Below are 19,601 nucleotides of genomic sequence, written 5' to 3' on the forward strand. Positions count from 1 at the left end.
AGTGGCAAATAGATAATTCCAAAGTGTGTATGCGTGGCGACTGAAACCACTGTAATCCTTGAGCATAGCAAAAATTATGTTGTGCTTGTTCTGCGTGTGTGGGAGTTCCCCATAAGTCAGTTTGATCCCATACAATCCGATTTCAATTGTGAGGCAATTAATATATTTGCATTCAGATAAACTAAAACTATCACCCTAACTAAAGCAGAACTTCTGTAAAAACATCATCATACCCACAGTCCTCATTTCACTTAGTTGGAGCTGACTCTGTAACATACATGATTTCTCAAAGCAAAACAGAAATTAAAAACCTCCAACACTCACCTCCTATTTAGAAGGAAAAAAAATCCCAAAACACCACAAACCCACAAAACCTCCCCTATCTGTTCATAAAAAGGTGAAAAGTTTAAACAAAGGTAGGGCAATTCAGTGTTACACTCCCAGGATGGTGATAGTTTATGGCCTCACTATAATATGTATGACTGAGTACAGTAGTTTTTTGTTGAGTTTCTAGCACATAGTATTTATTTTTATGAAAGAGTGAGAAAATTTGGTGGCATTTAATCTTTGACTTGCACCAGACGCTGGAACAGATCCATCTTTTTTAAGTCGACATTGCCTATGCTTGCAAACAGAAAAAAACAGTAGCGGACTAAAAGCACAACAAGAAATAGCTTGATGAAAATGCCCTCACAGTGCAAAATAATATAAACACCAATGTCATTATTATGTATACTATTATCAGTCCTGCCTTCCTTTTCCTTTTGTTTTGAATCTTTCTTCTTTCTGTTAAAATAGGAAATTATCAATGTGACAGCTTCTTGATTTCCAATTTGGAGCCCTCCATTTCTATCACAGTTACATTGAAATATTTATAAATTATCGTGGTTTGTATGAATTTCTATGAATTGGAAAGAAGACATAACCCAAAATCTTTCTCCCAAAGCCCTGTGAATCTGATCTATGTGCCTGGGTTGGTTTTGAAATGGGATAAAGTTCTAAATCCCATAAGCTTGCATCGTACAAGCCCCTTGGTTCCATGTGGGAGCCTAAATATTTTAACACTTGTAGGCTCTGCACACTTCAGAAAATATTAACAGAATGTAGCAAAAAGATTAACATTCAAGGAATGTGAATCTTTAATACATCTTCAAGATTAATAGGAGCAGCAACCTACTTACTTTAGTAAGAATATTTATTTGACTAAAACTGGGCACACTAGAGAAAGTTGTATTACAGATGTAGCTGCAATTTACATGTGGAATCCATTATGGTGACAAAATACTTATTTAGTGGTGGAGGTCATCACATGGTTCTAAAAACTAAAGCAATATAAAGAAAATCCTTCCAGCTTAATGGATAATGTAACATCTAATGTACTGACTGTTGCCACTTGTTAATACTATAAATCATTACACTTCAATTGAATTTAGGAAGGACACAGAAGAAATCAATTTATGAGCACTTAAGCTGTTTTAGGACACTGGTTGTATTTTCTTGGTGATTACCTTAGGATATACCATAATGATCTGTGTTATGAAAATACTGTTTTATGTTAAAGGAAAAACTGACCTGTGTTCAAGATGAAAACAAATGTTCTAACAACTCCAGTCCAGCTTGTCAGTATCCTAGTATCCCAGAGTTCTTTGCAAGAAACAAAGTAGTTTTTGTTTGTTTGTTTTTTTTACTGTTACGTTGGTTCTTAATTTTGAATAGCTACATGTATACTGGGAGTAGGAGAAAGAAGCTAGAGGAAGAATAGGGGGGAAAATAATCCCAAACAAGAGAAAGAGTAGAAAAATGGGATCTGAAGTTCAACTTTGAGCAACGGAAACAGGCAGTTTGCTGAATAAAAATTTCATACCAAGAAACTGCTGTCTACATAGAAATCAAAATGCTGTTGACAATGGTGGCTTCATATTTTAAGTATGTTAGGAGAAGTATAGTAAACAATTACTGCTATTTGGATTAGGTAAGAAATAGGAAGTTGGCTTTAAGGAAATTATCGCAAGGCCTGGTGCAGTTAGAAGCTGCTACGTAGTAAATCAAATAGAAAAAGATGACAGGTAGTATGCTATAGTTGAGAAACATTAGAAATATCTGCCCTTTGCACTGCACATATGAGTAGATTACAAAATGCAATTTAATTCAGAATGGTAACTAGGGAGGGTGCGCAACCAGCCTTCCTCGCAGGAAAAAGACAACTGTCTTATCCATCACTCATTGGGAACTATCAGTGTTTTGTCACATTGCACAAGATCAGTACACCCTTATTTTCTGGAAGCAGGAAAACTTCCTGAGGCTTTATATTGGCTCCAAACTTAATAATGTATCCTACCAACACTGCTTGCTATCCCTGAGATACTGCATAAACATTAACTAATTAGTTCTTGCCATAAATCTGTGAAATAGATCATTATTTTTAACACTGCCTACATAATTATTTTTTCAGCTGGTAAAACTGAATATTAGAGACTTTTAAGGGCTTTGAAGCATCTTTTTGCTCAGTATTGTGACGCATATGACACTGGGAGTATACATATTTGGAGCTTCTGCAGCTAGAGTCAGGATGTCAAAACACCATGATGTGTCTGCCCACTGAGACCAGCAGGCTCTGCGGTGACCCTGCCAATACAGCTTGTGGGGCATGGACAACATTCACCCCTGTGCACCTCTTTATTTGGAACACCCTGCACAGAAGCTCATGGCAAAGCTGCTGTCACCAAGTTAACCTGTTTTCCTTACCTGTTTATCTGGATTATGCATGGGATATGCAAACATGAGAAGAAGAATGACATTTTTGCTTTTTCTGCTTACTAGTATATCTTGAATTATTTACTGTGGACCAGTTTGATATAAATAGGAGTGGAAAAATGCCCGTTTCTCTCCTAGAAGATGTCCGCCAGTGATAAGGATAATCTGAGAATGAAGAGAACACCAAGACCCTATTTCCCACTCCCTGATGGCACCTGGCATCATCAGGCAGGCTATTACATAAAAAAGAGCATTGCTTGTGTCAAAGGCAGTGCTTTGCAACAGGCCGTCACAGCCGACACGAGAGGTACATTTAGTATCATGGAAGTCATGGCCAACTTTTGGAAATGAAGGCCTCAGGCCCTTGGGACACTGAGAGTTTGTTACCAAGCCTCCATAAAACTTCATCAACAGTTCCACTGAGTCCTATTTGAACATGGCACTTAGATTTTAAGTCTCAGATTCTTGTTCCCTGCTACTAGAAGTCCAGTGGGCAAGGCTAGTACCATCTAAAAAAAGACCCTTTGCAAAAGGTAAATTGTGAATTTATATTTGGAAATATGAGGAAATATTATCTATATTAACTCTTTCAGAGATAAGATATAAGGAGTTGAGGCTGTGTTCAATCAAAATGATTATACACTATCTGAATTTTAAACTTTTTTGTTTGCTTGGGAGGATTTTATGGGAACTTTTAATAGAAAAAAGTTCATGGAGAAATTGAAATACAGATAATCAAGAAAATCACAAATGTTTTTAACAATTCTTACATATGAAGTTGCCTCAATGCACTGAATGATCTATTCTATATAGCCTGCTTGCTTAGTTGAATTGTAAAGAGGAGTAAATATTTTGGTTCTTCTGGAGCTGTGAAAGAGAAATTAAAGATGGAAAAGCTTGAGGCCAAATTCACAGCTGCTGGAAGCTGGTATAATTCCATTGATGTCAGTTCTCATTCTTTTCACTTGGAGCTGCAGATACTCAGCACCCTTGAAATCCCTGACACCATATATTCAGATTGTTCCCTTTATTTCAACATAGTTTTTGGTGCCTAGACCCTTACATTTTGGCTTATTAATGGCTTTTTATGAGTAATGTAAAAATACACATTTTCTTCTTCCTGTACTACTCTACCTTTTCATCTCTAGCAAATTTAGGAGATTTAGTCTTTTGCACCTAAATGTAAGTAGAACAATACTTACATTTATTAATATCAGAAAGACAGGCATCAAAATAGCAGAGTCTGCTAATGCATTTACAAAGTTGTAAATTACCAACGTGGCTTTGATTCTGGACTATTTTGATTAAGAGCGAATTAAATGAAAATATGGCATAAAATACAAATGCTTTGCAGTGACCAACAATAAGTAATGATTTTTTTAACAGAGTCAAATCCCTTGGGATCCATTGCCACTAAGGTATACTTTAAAGAACATCCTAAGAAGAAAATTTGAGAATAAGTGTTCATGTATTCTTATATATATTGTACATGTAAATTATAATTTAAATATCATTTATAAATGGAAATATTTACCACTTTTTTTGCAATTGTTCAACTTTATTCCTTTCTCTGAATTGTCATCTAATGGATTTATGGAAGGGTGTGAAGTCAGAACAGAACATGATAGAATTAAGCATTCAGAAATAGATATTTTGGAAAATGTTAAATATATTTTAAATTACTGTCATCTGCATTAGGTTTCTGGGTTAGAGTTGCTGCAGCATCGTAGCACAACAGTGACTTAGACAGTGAGATGGAGAAATCGCTTACACGTATATCTACTCTGAGTACCAAAGAAAAATATGGTTACTATAGCAACTGCCACATTACACTCATGCAGTCTCTGGAATAGATTAAATTGCTGAAAAACTGCAAATTTTCATTTGACTCTGTTCAGAATTGCAGCTAAATGTACTGAAGTTACTTAATCAAAGGCATGTCAATGTGCATACTCTCGCGCATTACTGACTGAAATATTGGCTTGCTTGTTACTTTAGCTTAGTTTTCTGTAATATATACTAATTCAAAATAACTTGGCCAACTTCATTTACTGTTTAGGTGGAATCCCTTTGGCCATAGGTGCATATTAAGGTAGACACTGAATATATGAAATGTACTATAGAAAATTTCCTGCCCTGTATTCTTATAAACATTAGATGTAGCCAAGGGGTTTAGAAAATGAAGGCTTTCTTTCCTGTCCGTAGGAAGTTTTTTTGGAGACCATCCTAAAATTTATAAAACACATTAATCATTATACAATTCTGGCAGCAGAAAGCAAGTAATACGTTTTGCTTTCTGTAGAAATTCCACTCTGTGGGCTTGATACAGCTGGTCAAAAATTGCAGGTAACTCACCTATCATTAATCCATTATTTGAATACAAACATTTCTTGCTTTATGTTATAAGTGCTATAATGCAGTGATTCTGAGGACTGATGATTTATTCCTTCCTGATGTGTTTAAATACTTCAAAAGTTTAACTGCCTAAAATGGAGAGAAATTTTGCTGCAGATATATTTTGGATGGTATTAATGCAGAACAAAATACAAAATAAACAGATGATGCAGCTGTAGAAAACAAAACTTCTCTTTGAACAACTGAAATGCCAGATCATCTCATTCTGTGATAAGAAAACTATAGATAATTTTGAATTGTAGGTCTTCTGGACCTCCCCAAGGTGTGACTTTTGACAGACAATGTAGGTATTGTAGTAGACATTTCTAGAAGAATTTAAAACTGAAATCCTGGCATTAAGTGTGTTTGTATGTTGTATTAGGTGTTTCTCTAGTTGCCATTCTAGACCTTTTCCTCTATTCTAGGGAGTTCATTTTTAGCAATCTGGTTGCTGTTGATTCATCTCACGGCTTAATGAACAATTTTTGTTTCCTCCTGCTGACTGTCCTGGGCTCACCTGGCTGGGGCACTGTGAAAAGCACTTTGCAGTCAGGGCTCTTGGTTGCTTTGCTGCTGCTTTTGTTATAATGTGACATGAAAAATTCTGCCTACTTTTGATGTATTCTTATCTCTCCCTCTGAATTAGATTTCCCAAAGTCTTGAGTACGTGGCAGACCCTCCAGAAAGCAACTGTGGGTGGAGTCCTTCTAAAGGTCTGATTGTTTCACTGGACCTCCTAAGTAGCATGAGATTATTAGAATGGGGCTCCCCTACTCCCCTTCTCTTCCTGGAATTGCCTCTTTCATTAGATTACAGTTTCCATTCTTACATGTTTCGCTTCACAAATTCTGACAACAGCTGAGGCTTTGTTAAGACGTTCTATCTTTATTGGATCTTCTTTAGCCAGTACTTTTTACTGATTTGATTTGGTTTATCTATTTGGTGATTACTTGATGACATGACTGTGTGGCACTCTCTTTTCTGCTCATTACTAAAGTTTCAGACTGAATTAGTGCTTTCTTCCACCCCTTAAGGTAATTTCTGTTTTTCAGAGAGGACACAGCAGTTTGGTGCTGAAACATTAGCAAGTCTTTTGTAATGGGTGACAGTTATTTAATTTATTTTGTATACCTAATGTAATAACTCTTACAGCTTATTTTAATATGCCATTTGGTATTTTACATAGAAATGCTGCATCTTTTTCTTTGTAACATCATTACTTGTAGATTTAGTAGCACCAGGTTATCTAGGATTACAGTTATTTGCTCTATGTGTTTATGAAATACATTATCATAAATATTCATTATTTTTTTTGCCTATATTTGATATCAGTTTGCAATGTTAATCCTGCCTCAGGACCAACTTCCATCATGACAAGTAGAAGAAATGTATTCTTCTTGCCTACTTTGTGAGCTTTATAAATTAAAGCCTTTGAAATACAGACAAAGTAATTTGCCTTTTTTTGTCCCCTGTGGTATTTCTCTTAATATCTTGTCATTGAGATTCCACAGAAGTGATATTTTTCCCCGTCAGGTAAGCTTGGTTCAGTCTTCTTTGTCTTAAACTGTCACTTTATTATTTCATTACCCACCTCATTGTGTCATCTTGAGAAGCAACTCCTGTGCTACCACTTTCCTGGTAAAACATATCCTTGTGTTGTGTTGGAGATGGTTAGACACAGGCTGCGACTGGCTGAAGGTGGGACACTGTTCTTGTTCAGAGTGCTAGGGAAGATAAAAGAAGAGGGAAAGGGCCTCTAGGCAGAAGGAGGCTCTCTTCAACTCTTCGCACTGTAGATCCAGCTGAAAGCAAAGCATGTATAAAGCTGCGGTGCACTGTGCAGGAAAAAGAAAGTTACTGAAACTATTTCATTTATCCTTCATTCACTTGTTTGTTTATTTATTTAGTTTTACTTTTTTGTTTTATTCAAGCTGCTCACTCTTAGTCAATATTAAAATATGTTTCTGCTGTGGTAATAATTTTATATATTCTGTTAAAATGTGGGAGTAAATCACATCCAGCATAATTTCCTGAGGATGACTTTCTGAGTAGATACAAGGATACAGCAGAGAATAACAACCAAACATTTCTTCTTGATTTTCTTGACCATAGGCATCAAACTTATTATTATCTGTATTTCCAATACATTCACTTTTTGCTCAATTCTCATACCGAGATAACTTTGAAATTAAGAATAATTTTTAATGCATTAAATAGTTGCAGAAAAATTCATACTTACTACTTTTATATTGATGATAAAGTCTCAGTACCAAATGAGAACATTTTACCAGGAAGTCTCTCCAATGATTCTGTATACCCCAGGTTTCGTTCACTACTGGCAAGATTCACACTTGGCAGGACCTGTCAAACATTTAATGATTTCCTTTCCTGGTGTCTTTGTTACAGTAAAAAATCAGGTCATTGTTTATCCTCCAGGCCTCCCATTTTGCTCCCTCTTATTGATAAAATTATCCTCAAGTTTTTTTCAATTCTATGTACTTACATAGAAGCAAAACTTGAGAAAACAATTAGATGTTGCAAGTGACTTTAGGAAGAGTCTGTGGTATAAGGCCAAACAAACTGTTGCTTTATTTTTCATTGTATATTGTGATTATGTGGCAAGTTTGGGCGCTGGGGAGGAGATGGGGGGCTGGGGGATGAGTGATGCAGGAGTGTTCTCTGTGAGAATTAGACCAGAGCTGCCTCTGTGTTGCACAGAATCAGTACCAGCCAGCTCTAAAATGGACCCACAGCTGGTCAAAGCTGATACCACCAGCAAAGCTGGTGATGCCACTTTGAAAACATATTTAAGAAAGGGTAAAAAGTGCTGCACAGCAGCTATGAGAATGTGGACTGAGGCATGACAAAAAATGTGAAACAACCCTGCTGACAGCAAGGCCAGTGAAGAAGGAGAGGAGGTGTTACAGGTGCCAGAGCAGAGATTCCCCTACATCCCATGGTGCAGAATTCAGGTTGTACCCCTGCATCCCATGGAGGAACATGGTGGAACAGATATCCACGCTGCAGCTCTGTGAGTACCCGAGGCTGGAGCAGGTGGATATGCCCTGAAGGAAGCTGCAGGCCATGGAGAGCCCAGGCTGCAGCAGAATTTCTGGCAGGAACTGTGGCCCATGGGCCACACTGGGACAATCTGTTCCTGAAGGACTGTGCCCTGTGGAAAGAATCCATCCTGGAGCAGCTCTTCAAGAACTTCAGGCATAGGAAAGACCCACACTGAAGCAGTTTGTGAAGGACTGTGTGCTGTGGGAGGGACCTCATACTGGGGCAGTGGAACAGCATTGGGAGTAAGGAGCAGTGGAGCTGAAGTGTTGCGGACTGAGCACATCCCCCATCCCCCTGAGCCACTTAAAGTGGGGAGAAGGTAGAAGAATCAGGAATGGAGTGAAGTTGAGCCTAGGAAGAAGGGACTGTGAGGGTAAGGTGCATTTAGTTTTGTCTTTTTCTCTCCATCCTACTCTATTTTTAATTGGCAATAAATTAAGTTCAACTTCTTAAGGTAGAATCTGTTTTGCATTTGGTGGTAATTAGTGGGTGATCTCCCCATCCTTATCGACTGATGAGATTTTCCATCTTATTTTATCTCCCTGTCTTGCTAAGGAGGGGGAGTGGAGAGTGGTTTGGTGGGCATCTAGCAGCCAGTTAAGGTTCACCCACTGCACGTAAATTGCTTGCAGTGTTTCAAGTATAGAATCACAGAATCATTTTAGTTGGAAGAGACCCTCAGGATCAGCAAGTCCAACCATAACCTAGCTCTAGCACTAATCCATGTCCCTAAGAACCTCATCTAAATGCCTTTTATACACCCCCAGGGATGGTGACTCCACCACTTCCCTGGGCAGCCTGTAGAAATTGTCTCTAGTTGTGTAGAAACATAGCTGTGTTTTCTGTGGTTTCAGTGTCTATTGCTGTGCTATTTGCAATGGCCCTCTGATATGATGACACCAGAATCTACATATGCAGCTTCCTAAATACAGTTTTTAATAAATCATGGAACCAATTTCAAATATAGTTCAGGTAACTAAGAAGACAGTGCAACCTTGTATGTTTAAAATTAATTTGAAGGACACACAAAGGAAGTAACTTTCTTACACATTCCAGACAGAAATTTTTAGAGCAGAATATAGAAGTGGAAAATTACAAGTGCTTTCATAGGGATGTCCACTTTAATTACTTTCTCCTAGGTAATGATTTATTCTTCTCTGCTTTACTGATCTGTTTATCAACAAATTACAGTCTCTTCTTGCACTGATCTTCTAGTTATTAAAGTGTAACATTGCAAAATCAGCTAGGGTAAGTAAAATGAGCACAGGTTATGTGAAGCTTAGGACCAAGGAGAAAGGAAAGAAAAATGAAAACACAACAGAGCTAGGTAAAAAAATGAATGAAGATAATAAGCACTTCAATATGAAAAGGACAGAGAACAAGAAGAAGGGGAAGAAAAATATTCTGAATAATAAACAGCAGTTATTCACTTAATTAAACACTTAAATGTACCTCTGGGTGTGCATGTAGGTATGTGTCTAGGGGTCTCAAAGCACGTCTCAGCTATTTATTTAGAGAAAACTATAGCAATACACTTCAGCCATCAACAAAGGTCCTAGCAAGATGTGACAGATTGATATTTTCTCTGCAGTTTGTACTCTCTTGGTACGTCTGGTACACTAGTTCTCCTTTAAAATTAAGTGTCAAAACTAGTGAATTTTTAAAGGAGCTGTTGCAGGGTTATTCAAACTGTATGGGAATAAAAAGTAGAAAGGGTGGTCATGGGGAGATTTCTGCTTTGGAAGTTCTGTAGTGAACTTGACTGAGGAAAGCCTTCATGAAGTACTGAGTGCCAAAAGCAATGAGAAAGGATCTTGGTGAAATTTAAAAAGCCATTCACTCATAGTTAAAACCTAGAGAGATATCAGCACGCAGAAGCAGAAACAAGCTGCCTTAACAGATATGTGGGGATCTTGTATGTGACATAATTTAGGATTGCTTTTTGGAATTGCATTCTTACTTTTTTTGTGTAGGACATAACCCATGTCCTGTGGGCTGACTGCAAGCTCTTACTGCTCTTTCCTAATTCACACAGTGATATCTTTCAACCTCATTGTATCTTCCCATTGGCTTGGATTTTTAAACACAAAGATGAACACCTGTTCTGCCAGCATGAGCTGCTCATGTCCTATGGGCTCACACTGAGATTTAATCAGCTCTGACTTGGAAAATCATTCAGGCTGCAGTTTTTTCTTCACATTTATGCTTATTGAAAAGACTAAATACTTCGTCTCAGACTCAGGGAAGGAACATGAAAATTCTGGACTGTCTTGCTGACAGCATTGCTGTCCTATAGTCATTAATGTCTTTGTAAGTTCAATGTGAACATACAGGAATAACTGCGATTGACCATGCTTTTTGAGTTAGAAGAGATAGCAGGTTTTCACATACAGAGGTGACAATCTATCCTAGTGTCAGTAGTGATTTTCCCTCTGTCTTTCACTGAAAATACCTAGTAATGAAAACTGTGAATTAAAGACTGATTGATTTGCCAGGCCTCTCTTCGCAGAGCTTCTGCATGATCCCTCCATCTGGATGCAAAATTACATTTGAAGAACCTCTTTTCATTTGTTTGCATTTTTTTGATGTGTGCAGATCAGATGAGTGTTAGTATGTCCTAATTAATCACACAGGGAGAAAGAGGAGACAGTAGTTATTTACATCACCCAGACTCCTAAGTAGGAATATGACCTCTCCCCTCATTTTCCGAACTCTCTAAGTTCAGTCCCTGTCCTTTGCATTCTCTGTCCCATTTCAATTCAACTTCAAAAAGTTATAGCAAAATTTTATCGCCCTCAAAGCGAATGGGAACATTTGGAAGTAACCAGTTTCCCTTACTGAAACCACTAAATTAATAGAATCATCCATTGGATGCAAATATTCTCTCGTATAACTCTATCGCCATTCACTGGGTCATGTAGGCAAGTTGTTGTGGTGTATTGTGTGTGTATGTCTATCACGGAATATAAACCACAGGTTTGCTCAGTTCATAATGTGTAATGCTTTTAGCATGGATTGTTGATATTTTGCTCCTGAAATGGTTCATTTCAATAATGCCTTCCACAGGCAAAATACTATAACATGTTTATGCAGTTGGATAAGAGATATATTATCAAAATACATTTAAAAGTGAAATAAAAGAAAAATGTAGACTTTCTTTCTTGAAAAAGGTTCACGGTTCCCTTCTCAATCTTGCTTTCTGTGGATTGTTATTTGGTCTCTGTTAATGTTTGTATTTTTAAGAGCTATCCTAGTTCTATTTGTATTAGTACCACGTTCTATGGTATTTTGCAGGTATTAGCTGGCAAAAGAGCTGTATGTGGTGTGTTACACAGAAGATAAGTACACATAAGAGTATGAAATCTCAAAAAATCCAAACATATTTCACCAGAAAGATAGTTCACGCGTAAAATATATTTTTTTTGTGAGATTTTTAGGTCACTTTTACAACTTGCTTTGCTTTAGAGATTTTCAAGTAGATGCTATAGGAACTATTTTATAATGGAAATGCAAGCATTTTACCCTCTTTTCCACAAATGTATCCAAACTGATTTCATTCAAGTTGGTTCTGCTTCTGCATTTTAGCATTGTGTGGAAATCACGGATGCAGTCCTGCTCTGATTGAAGGTCACAGCTAATCATTGATTAGTTTTAGTCTAGTAAGGATTAAGCATCAAGGTTGCTTACTATATTGAAACTTCAAAAAACTATGTATAAACAAAAAAATAAAGTTTTAAACTGAGCAATACCAACAGTTTAATGCTATTTTCAATTGTATTCATGGAAAGAAAGTAATAAAATTAGAGAAGGGAATGATGGAGAGAAAAATAAGGAAAGTTATGTTTGAGGGTAAATGCAATTAGTCTGAGCATTGTAATTCAAAAAGAAACTAAATGGTGCCATAATTAGACCCAGCCAAAACATTTCAGGAGAATGGTTTTTAAAACTACAAAACATATTGATTTATTATCTCAGTGCAGTTGATAAATAGCTTCAGAAAAAAATAAAAACTAACGACACAATGCAACAAAACAAACATATCTAATTCCCCCTCCGAAAATAAGAAAAATGAGATGTTAACTTTACTCCAAATGAAGTTTTGAGACTAAACTTCCTCAATTCGAAAGAAATAAACCAAGCATTCTATTTTAGTTGATCAAAATGTTTAGGCTAAGCAAATGTCAGCACAGGGAGGCAGACTCAGAAGATATGTGAATTCTGTATGATGAACTGAAGACATATCCAGAGGTGGGATGTGGTAATTTGTGACATTTATGCTTTTTTTCTTCCCAGTCATTGATGCCTGTGGGTTTACATTGGAAAGAACGCAAGAAGAGTCCATCAATATGGGCAAGTATGTGAAAAATCCCCTCTTAGTTCAGAATGTGTAGGACAAATGAGATAATTTGGTTATTATTGTGATGATGTAGCTTTTTTTTATAAAAAATATTTCAAGGCGTAGTCAGACCTTCTTATGTCAAGATTCATATTCAGCTGCATGCTCTCCAAAATAAATTTTTCCATATTTGCTTATTTTCATTCAATTTTAAAGTGTTCTGGGAAATTTAAGTTCCGTTCCTTGCCTATATGAAAACTTGTAGTTTATACAAATGGTTCTGAAAGTCATGATTACATATTACTAGGATGTGAAGCACTGACAAGTTAGTCAGAAATGTTTTCTTCATCTAAGGTAAGTGATTACATTTAGAAGATGAATCATACTTCTATGGATCCTAGAATTATAAGAATACAAATAAGGAAAGAAGTGGATGGGTAACAGATGTGGTTTTTTAAGAAAAAAAAATAAAAGTATCTTAAAAATGAATGTAATTCAGTGCTCTACTCAAATTTGCTACTGCTCTGAAAGAAAACAAAAGCTTTATCCACAATAGCAGGTGACACAGTAATGCATTTACAATATTCCGTGCTACCAGCATGTTAGATGTTTAGAATACTAATAGTTTTATCTTGTTTGCTTAATGCATAGGATATATCCTTCTTAATACCATATATAATATTTCAGTTGCCATATTTTCGATTGACATGTGTTAATAACTTGAAAAGGATTTCATATTTATCTGCATTTCCTGGCTACTTTTTTTTTTTTTGTTTTTTCGTATACTGAGAAATGAAAGGTTTACCTGAAAGCCCATCCATTGGACAGTTTGAGTGATCTATCATCCCACTCATAGTACTCTGGCCTGTCAAGTAGATCTAGTTATTCAAATGTCACTTTAATCACTGATGAAGGAAATTTACTTGACCAAAGAAGACACTAGGAAATTTCAGAGACTTAAAAAATGCTAAATGAGTACCAAAAGAGCAAGTGAAATTCAGTGTTAATAAACACAAAATAATGCTTACTGAAGTTAAAAATTAGAGCTACTTGTGCTTTTTACAGCATTCTGAGTTAAGAGTATTTCTTTGAGAGAGAAATCGTCATAGGCAGTTAAGTGCACAGCTACAGTCAGGAAAGTTAGCGTGATGTTGGGTCATATATGAAGCAGGATGAAGATAACAGCAGAGATTATTATAATGCTTCTGTGAGTCAGTGATAGGGGTTCTTGTACGGTACTATGTGCAGGATTGATCACCCCATCTCAGAGAGATATTAAAGAACTATAAGGGCCTTCAGAGAAGGACAGTAACACAGAGTATCTGGAATAGCTCTTATGTTAAAAAACTGAGATGTTTTTCCTTGGAAAGGAGATGAATAAATGGGGACATAATAAAAGTATACAAAATACTGAGTACTGTAGAAAGATTAAGAGCATTTTTTCCTCCAGTTTTATAGTACAAGAACAAAAGGGGCATTAATGAAATAATTTATTTTATTTGCTTAGATTTAGAATAATAGAGATGTCTACCCAAGATGCTAGGCTTCCTTATATAATTACACAATAAATGCCTCTACATAAAACCTAAGCAGCATTAGGGTAACCTATTCCACGAGGACTCAGACAGTCATCTACGTGCTACACAGAAAACAGTTCAGGAGCATGTGTAATAAAGACAGTAAATTGAAAGCTGATATTTTTCCCCCACACATAATGTAATTAAATGATAGAACTGTAGTGCAATAAAAAGCAAGAAGACCAAAAATTTAGCAAAACTAAAAAGGGGTTGCATGTTTATAATGATAATAATGATTTACAGAGTCATTACAATTAATTATATTAACTTTGTAAACGTTATTGTGTCTCAGATTTCAGATCTTAAACTTATCTCTAATGATGTGAGACCAGGATGAAACTTGATGTATATTGTAAATAATTTCCAGTCTGTAATGGTTTTACACTTTCCTGTAAAACAATTACATTGGATGCTCTTAGAGATCATTAAGAGTTGATGGACCTTGGTGTGATCTAATATTTTGATTCTTATGTTTCTATATTAGTAAATATGTTGGCATCTAGCTCTGGGAAAGCAGAAATATTATCAGGCAAGATGTTAAGAAGCACTGAGTATTAAGCTTGCATCATTAGAGAGCCAAATTGCTTCAAACAGGCACTCCTGATGGTAAGCAAAATTAGCCAAGTGCACGGCTGGCTCACGCATTCTCCTGGAGAAACTGGCAGCTCATGACCTGGACAGGCATAATCTCTGCTGGGTAAAGAACTGGCAGGATGACTGGGCCCAAAGAGTTGTAGTGAACAGAGTCAAATCCAGTTGGCATCCGGTCATGAGTGCTGTTCCCCAGGGCCCACTTCTGTTTAATCTCTTTATCAACGATCTGGAAGAGGGGATTGAGTGCACCCTTAGTAAGTTTGCAGATGACACTAAGTCAAGCGGGAGTGTTGATCTGCTCGAGGGTAGGAAGGCTCTACAGAGGGATCTGGGCTAGCTGGATTAATGGGCTGAAGCCATTTGTATGACGTTCAACAACGTCAAGTGCCGAGTCCTGCACTTGGGTCGCAACAACCCCATGCAGTGCTACAGGTTTGGGGAAGAATGGATGGAAAGCTGCCCAGAGGAAAAAGATCTGGGGTTGTTGATTGTTGGCTGGCTGAATATGAGCCAGCAATGTGCCCAGGTGGCCAAAAAAGGCCAACGGCACCCTGGCTTGCATCGAGAATTATGTGGTCAGCAGGACTAGAGGAGTGATTGTGCCACTGTACTCAGCACTGGTGAGGCCACACCTTGAATACTGTGTTCAGTTTTCAGCTCCTCACTATGGGAAAGACATTTTGGTGCTGGACTGAGTTCAGAGAAGGGCAACAAAGCTTCTAAGAGATCTGGAGAACAAGTCCTATCAGGAGCACCTGAAAGAACTGGAGCTGTTTAGCCTGGGGAAAAGGAGGCTGAGGGGAGACCTTATCACTCTCTACAACTACATGAAAGGAGGTTGTAGCATGGAGGGTGTTGGTCTCTTCTCCCAAGCAGCCAGCAATAGGATGAGAGGAAATGGCTTCAAGTTGCACCAGGGAAGGTTCAGAGCGGGTATTAGGAAACATTTCTTCATGGGAAGGGTTGTCAGGCATAGGAAAAGGCTGCCCAGGGAAGTGGCTGAGTCACCATCCCTAGAGGTATTTAAAGACATATAAAAGAAGTTCCTGGGGACATAGTTTAGTGCCAGAGTTAGGTTACCGTTGGACTTGATGATCTTGAGGGTCTCTTCCAGTAAGGAAAGTCATTGCCTCATAGAATCATTCTATGGGGCAATGACTTGTGTTGATTGGAGAGAGATTGTTCGAAGTGTTGGTCAACATATTTTTTGGTCGTTAGACTAGCTATAAAAATATTTGGGGCAGAAACAGATTTTATTAGCTTTTCTCCCTATTTTGGTTGTTAGTTTTAAAGGACCTTGACAAGTGTATGCAGGAATGCATAGGGCCCAACCCTAGTATCCATTATGAACAATTCACACGTCAAAGAACTGGGATAAATTTATATGAGACACTCTGGAGCCCCATTAATACTCTAGCTTGCAATACTGTGGATGAGAAGCTCTTGGCTGCTATAAAACCTTTTAGAACCATGTAGAAAGCCAGAAAGGTGTTTCTTAAGAAACACAAGATAGAATTTTTTTCAGTTTTGGCCTATATAACCTATAAAAATTTCACACTAAACATTTCCTTGCTGAAAGTATGGATGTGAACAAATTAGTGCTGGATAAACTGGGGTTTGAACTAAGAATACATTAAAGCTTATACACTAAGTGTTCATTTATCTACGCCACAGCATATGTAAAAGGACACTTGGTTTTTATCAAGAATTGTACCAGAGTCATCAGATGTACTCAGGCAGATAATTCCATTGGAATAATTGACATGCTACAAGTTCAAACCACAGGGTTTTTTCAATTTTTTTTTTTTTTTTTTTTAATTTCCATACATTGAGTTTGGGAACAACTAATGTCTCTTGAAAAACAAAATACAGAGGATAGTGTATCTATTTAAGCTTTTTCAGCATACAGAGAACATTAATACTGGGCATAATAAAACTATTCATGACATCAAGAATATTCCAGTTGTTGTGATACACAGGCTAAAGTGAACCAAAAAGAGAGATATTGTTGAAGGAAAACAGGATGCAATTTCATCAATATTTCTGAGAACACTGAAACATGCAAAGCTGCAGATAAGAAACTCTTAGCTTCCCAGTTGGCAATTCATTGATTATAAGAGCTGTTCACTAATGAGCTAACTAAAAGAAGCCAAAGTCAAAAAAGCTTGCAGAACCAAATATGCTGACACCATTTAAAAACGAGAACGTTTGCAGAGGAACACCTGAACTTTGCTGGTTGAGGGAAAATGGCTTTGCCTTCTCTTGATTTATTTTTTTTAGCCCATTCTAATACATTATTTAGCTCTATAACTAGGATACTATTTAGGCAGAGTCTTTAATCAGACCAAATTTTACTGTCTCAACAGAGGTCTGAGGAGTCTCTGAATTTCAGAGAATTGGTATGCTACATCTGCAGGTCACTGATTCTATTTTTGCCAGGCAATAGTTCTATGGGACACTCTACACAATTTGTGAGTGGTTAATTTCCATAGCAATATCAAAAAATTTGACTTGTGAGTACTGAGGTCACTCATACATTCAGTTTTGCTCTGTACTGTCTTTGGTTAGCTAGGAGACTCCTCCATTGCTATGCATTGTTTAGTCTCGTATGGACTATGACACCTTGAACAGAAAGCTTTGGAAAGCCAGTGAGCTTACAGTGCCCTTTAAATCTACCCATTTTCTTAAATAACTCTGTTCTGTTTCCTCTGTGTATTGTTCCCTCTGTGTAGACTTCCCATTGAACATCAACAAAAGGATACTTTAGGCTTGCATGTAAACTGGTATATTCTAGGGTCTGTTCTGTAGCTCTGTTCTCTTTGGTGTCCAAATTGGTGCATAGCTGCCTTATACTGAAGGTTTCTTTTGGCTAATAGAGACTTTTTTCTTTCAGCGTAGAACAGGGAATAAGCAGCTGGGGCTTTTGTGTGCCTGGATGTGACCAGAGCATATGGCAGGACCAGACAGTAGGAAACATTACTGGATGCTGCTGTTTAAGCATAGCCCATTCCAATCACCTGAAGCTCCAGGATGAAGATGCCTGATGGAGGATGTTAATAACTTCACTCTGACACAATAAAACTCCCCATGATAATGTAATGCTTATCTGTTCAGAAACCTGAGCTTGTAACTACGGCTTGATTTTCCTGTATGTATCACAAAAAGATCCATCACCTCTCAGCTGGGATGCAGCTGGACAGCAATGATAAAGCTATGCAGCTGTGCAGGCTCTCTGCTGTCAAATGACACAAAGTGCATGCTGTGCTGATTAATTCATGTTTGCTCTAAGTGAACCAAATATTTCTGTGGCCTTTTTTCCCTGAAACAAATAGAGGCTTATATGTATACGTTAAAAGTAATTTAAGAATGCTATTTAAATGAAGAACTCATGTCTGTCGTCTCTTCTGACAAGAGAACACATGTTACTCAGGTCACTTATTGCACTGTAATGTAGAGAATGATAAAATATCTAGGCAGATTTTCTCTATGACTAACACAGAATAAGGTAATGGCCATAGCATTTATGTCCAAGGATTTTAGGCAGCAAAGATAAAATGATTGAGGAACTCTGTTTTCATTTTCTTTGGAAGAAATATAGCATTTTCTGTTTGTTCACACACATCACTGTTGTATTCTATGATAAATACTACAATGGGAAGATAATTATTCTAATGGGTTAGTTTTAAAGAGGCTTTTGGGGTAGAGAGAGGAGGATTTTTCATAGTCACTTGTAGGAGATCTGAGTTATGCAACAAAAAGCTAGAAAAGCTTTGTTGTTGATTTCAGTGTGCTCATGAGCTGGGATTTATGTACTTTGGTAATTCTTTTGTGCTTGCTGATGTAGACAAACACAACATGCATTGGAATCAAGCTCGCCTTTTCATTTAAATGCTGCTATGAATAAGAGGCATTTTTTATATCTATTGACTCCTAAGATGGCACAAACTGATGGGTAGAAGTAGAAAAATAACAAGATAAACAAAGATACTTAGTTATAGTCTATCTATAGCGATAGTAAATATCAGTTGTGTTTCACACCAAGCAGAGTAAATGTTTGTTGGTTAGATACAGGGGATTTGTTTTAATGGGTCTATATATGTAGATGCAGACATGTGTAGATTTGTGTGTATGATAATATGGCCAGGAACTTTGGATAGTTCTTTTGCTGAGGGAGTTTACAGATTCTATGTTCAGAAGATTACAATGGACTGTTTACAGGAAGATATACAAACACTGACAGAATCTGATATGCCACAAAGCTGCGACGATAATGTTGTTTTAAAATGTGTGCTAGTGGGGACACAGAGCTAATTTCCATAACTAGTGGAACATCTTATGCCTCTAAAAGGAACTGTGGTGGAATGCAAAGTGGAGGCTGCTTATTAAGTGTTTTGGTGAAAAGAAGGCAATATTTTATATAAAGTACAAAAAGGAAGCTTCTGGAAAGGTGCTTAAGGTACAGGATTTTCTTCTCATTTTAGTAATTTAGATGATGAAAAAACCCAATAATAAGCTGAAACCCCATCCTTTGGACACAAGTACTCCCTTTAAAAATGGCACAAGAACATAGAGAATCATAACTTTATACAGAGTTTTGCAGGTAATGGTAGTTCTTTGTCATCATGCATTCCACCCTTTGGAACTATTTTAAGAACAATATTCATAATGTCCCTTTTATTTTAATGAGGCAGAAGACAGCAAAATACCTATGCTATGTTTTTCTTAGTCTTCAGAATACAAAACAAGTTTACCTAAGTTTAAATCTGGAAGACCTGGTACTTCTCCTGTTGAAATGCTTATTGCGTAGGTAGCTACCCCACCACTCTTGATATGAAAAAAAAAGGGGCTGTGAAATTGATGTAACACCAAAACTAGTCATGCAA

The 19,601-nt window shown here is 37.1% G+C and overlaps 1 long non-coding RNA gene across 1 annotated transcript in view; it reads left to right on the forward strand.

Moving 5' to 3' along the window:
• Positions 1 to 19,145, forward strand: part of LOC110357938 (uncharacterized) — a 104,803-nt gene extending 85,658 nt beyond the window's left edge. Inside the window, exons 6-7 of the long non-coding RNA XR_010472178.1 lie at positions 12,505 to 12,565; positions 17,612 to 19,145. This is a non-coding gene — a long non-coding RNA (uncharacterized LOC110357938). The remainder of the gene's footprint in view (positions 1 to 12,504; positions 12,566 to 17,611) is intronic.
• Positions 19,146 to 19,601: the final 456 nt, after the last annotated feature.

This window comes from Columba livia, chromosome 4 (assembly GCF_036013475.1).
Source record: "Columba livia isolate bColLiv1 breed racing homer chromosome 4, bColLiv1.pat.W.v2, whole genome shotgun sequence".
Taxonomy (NCBI): domain Eukaryota; kingdom Metazoa; phylum Chordata; class Aves; order Columbiformes; family Columbidae; genus Columba; species Columba livia.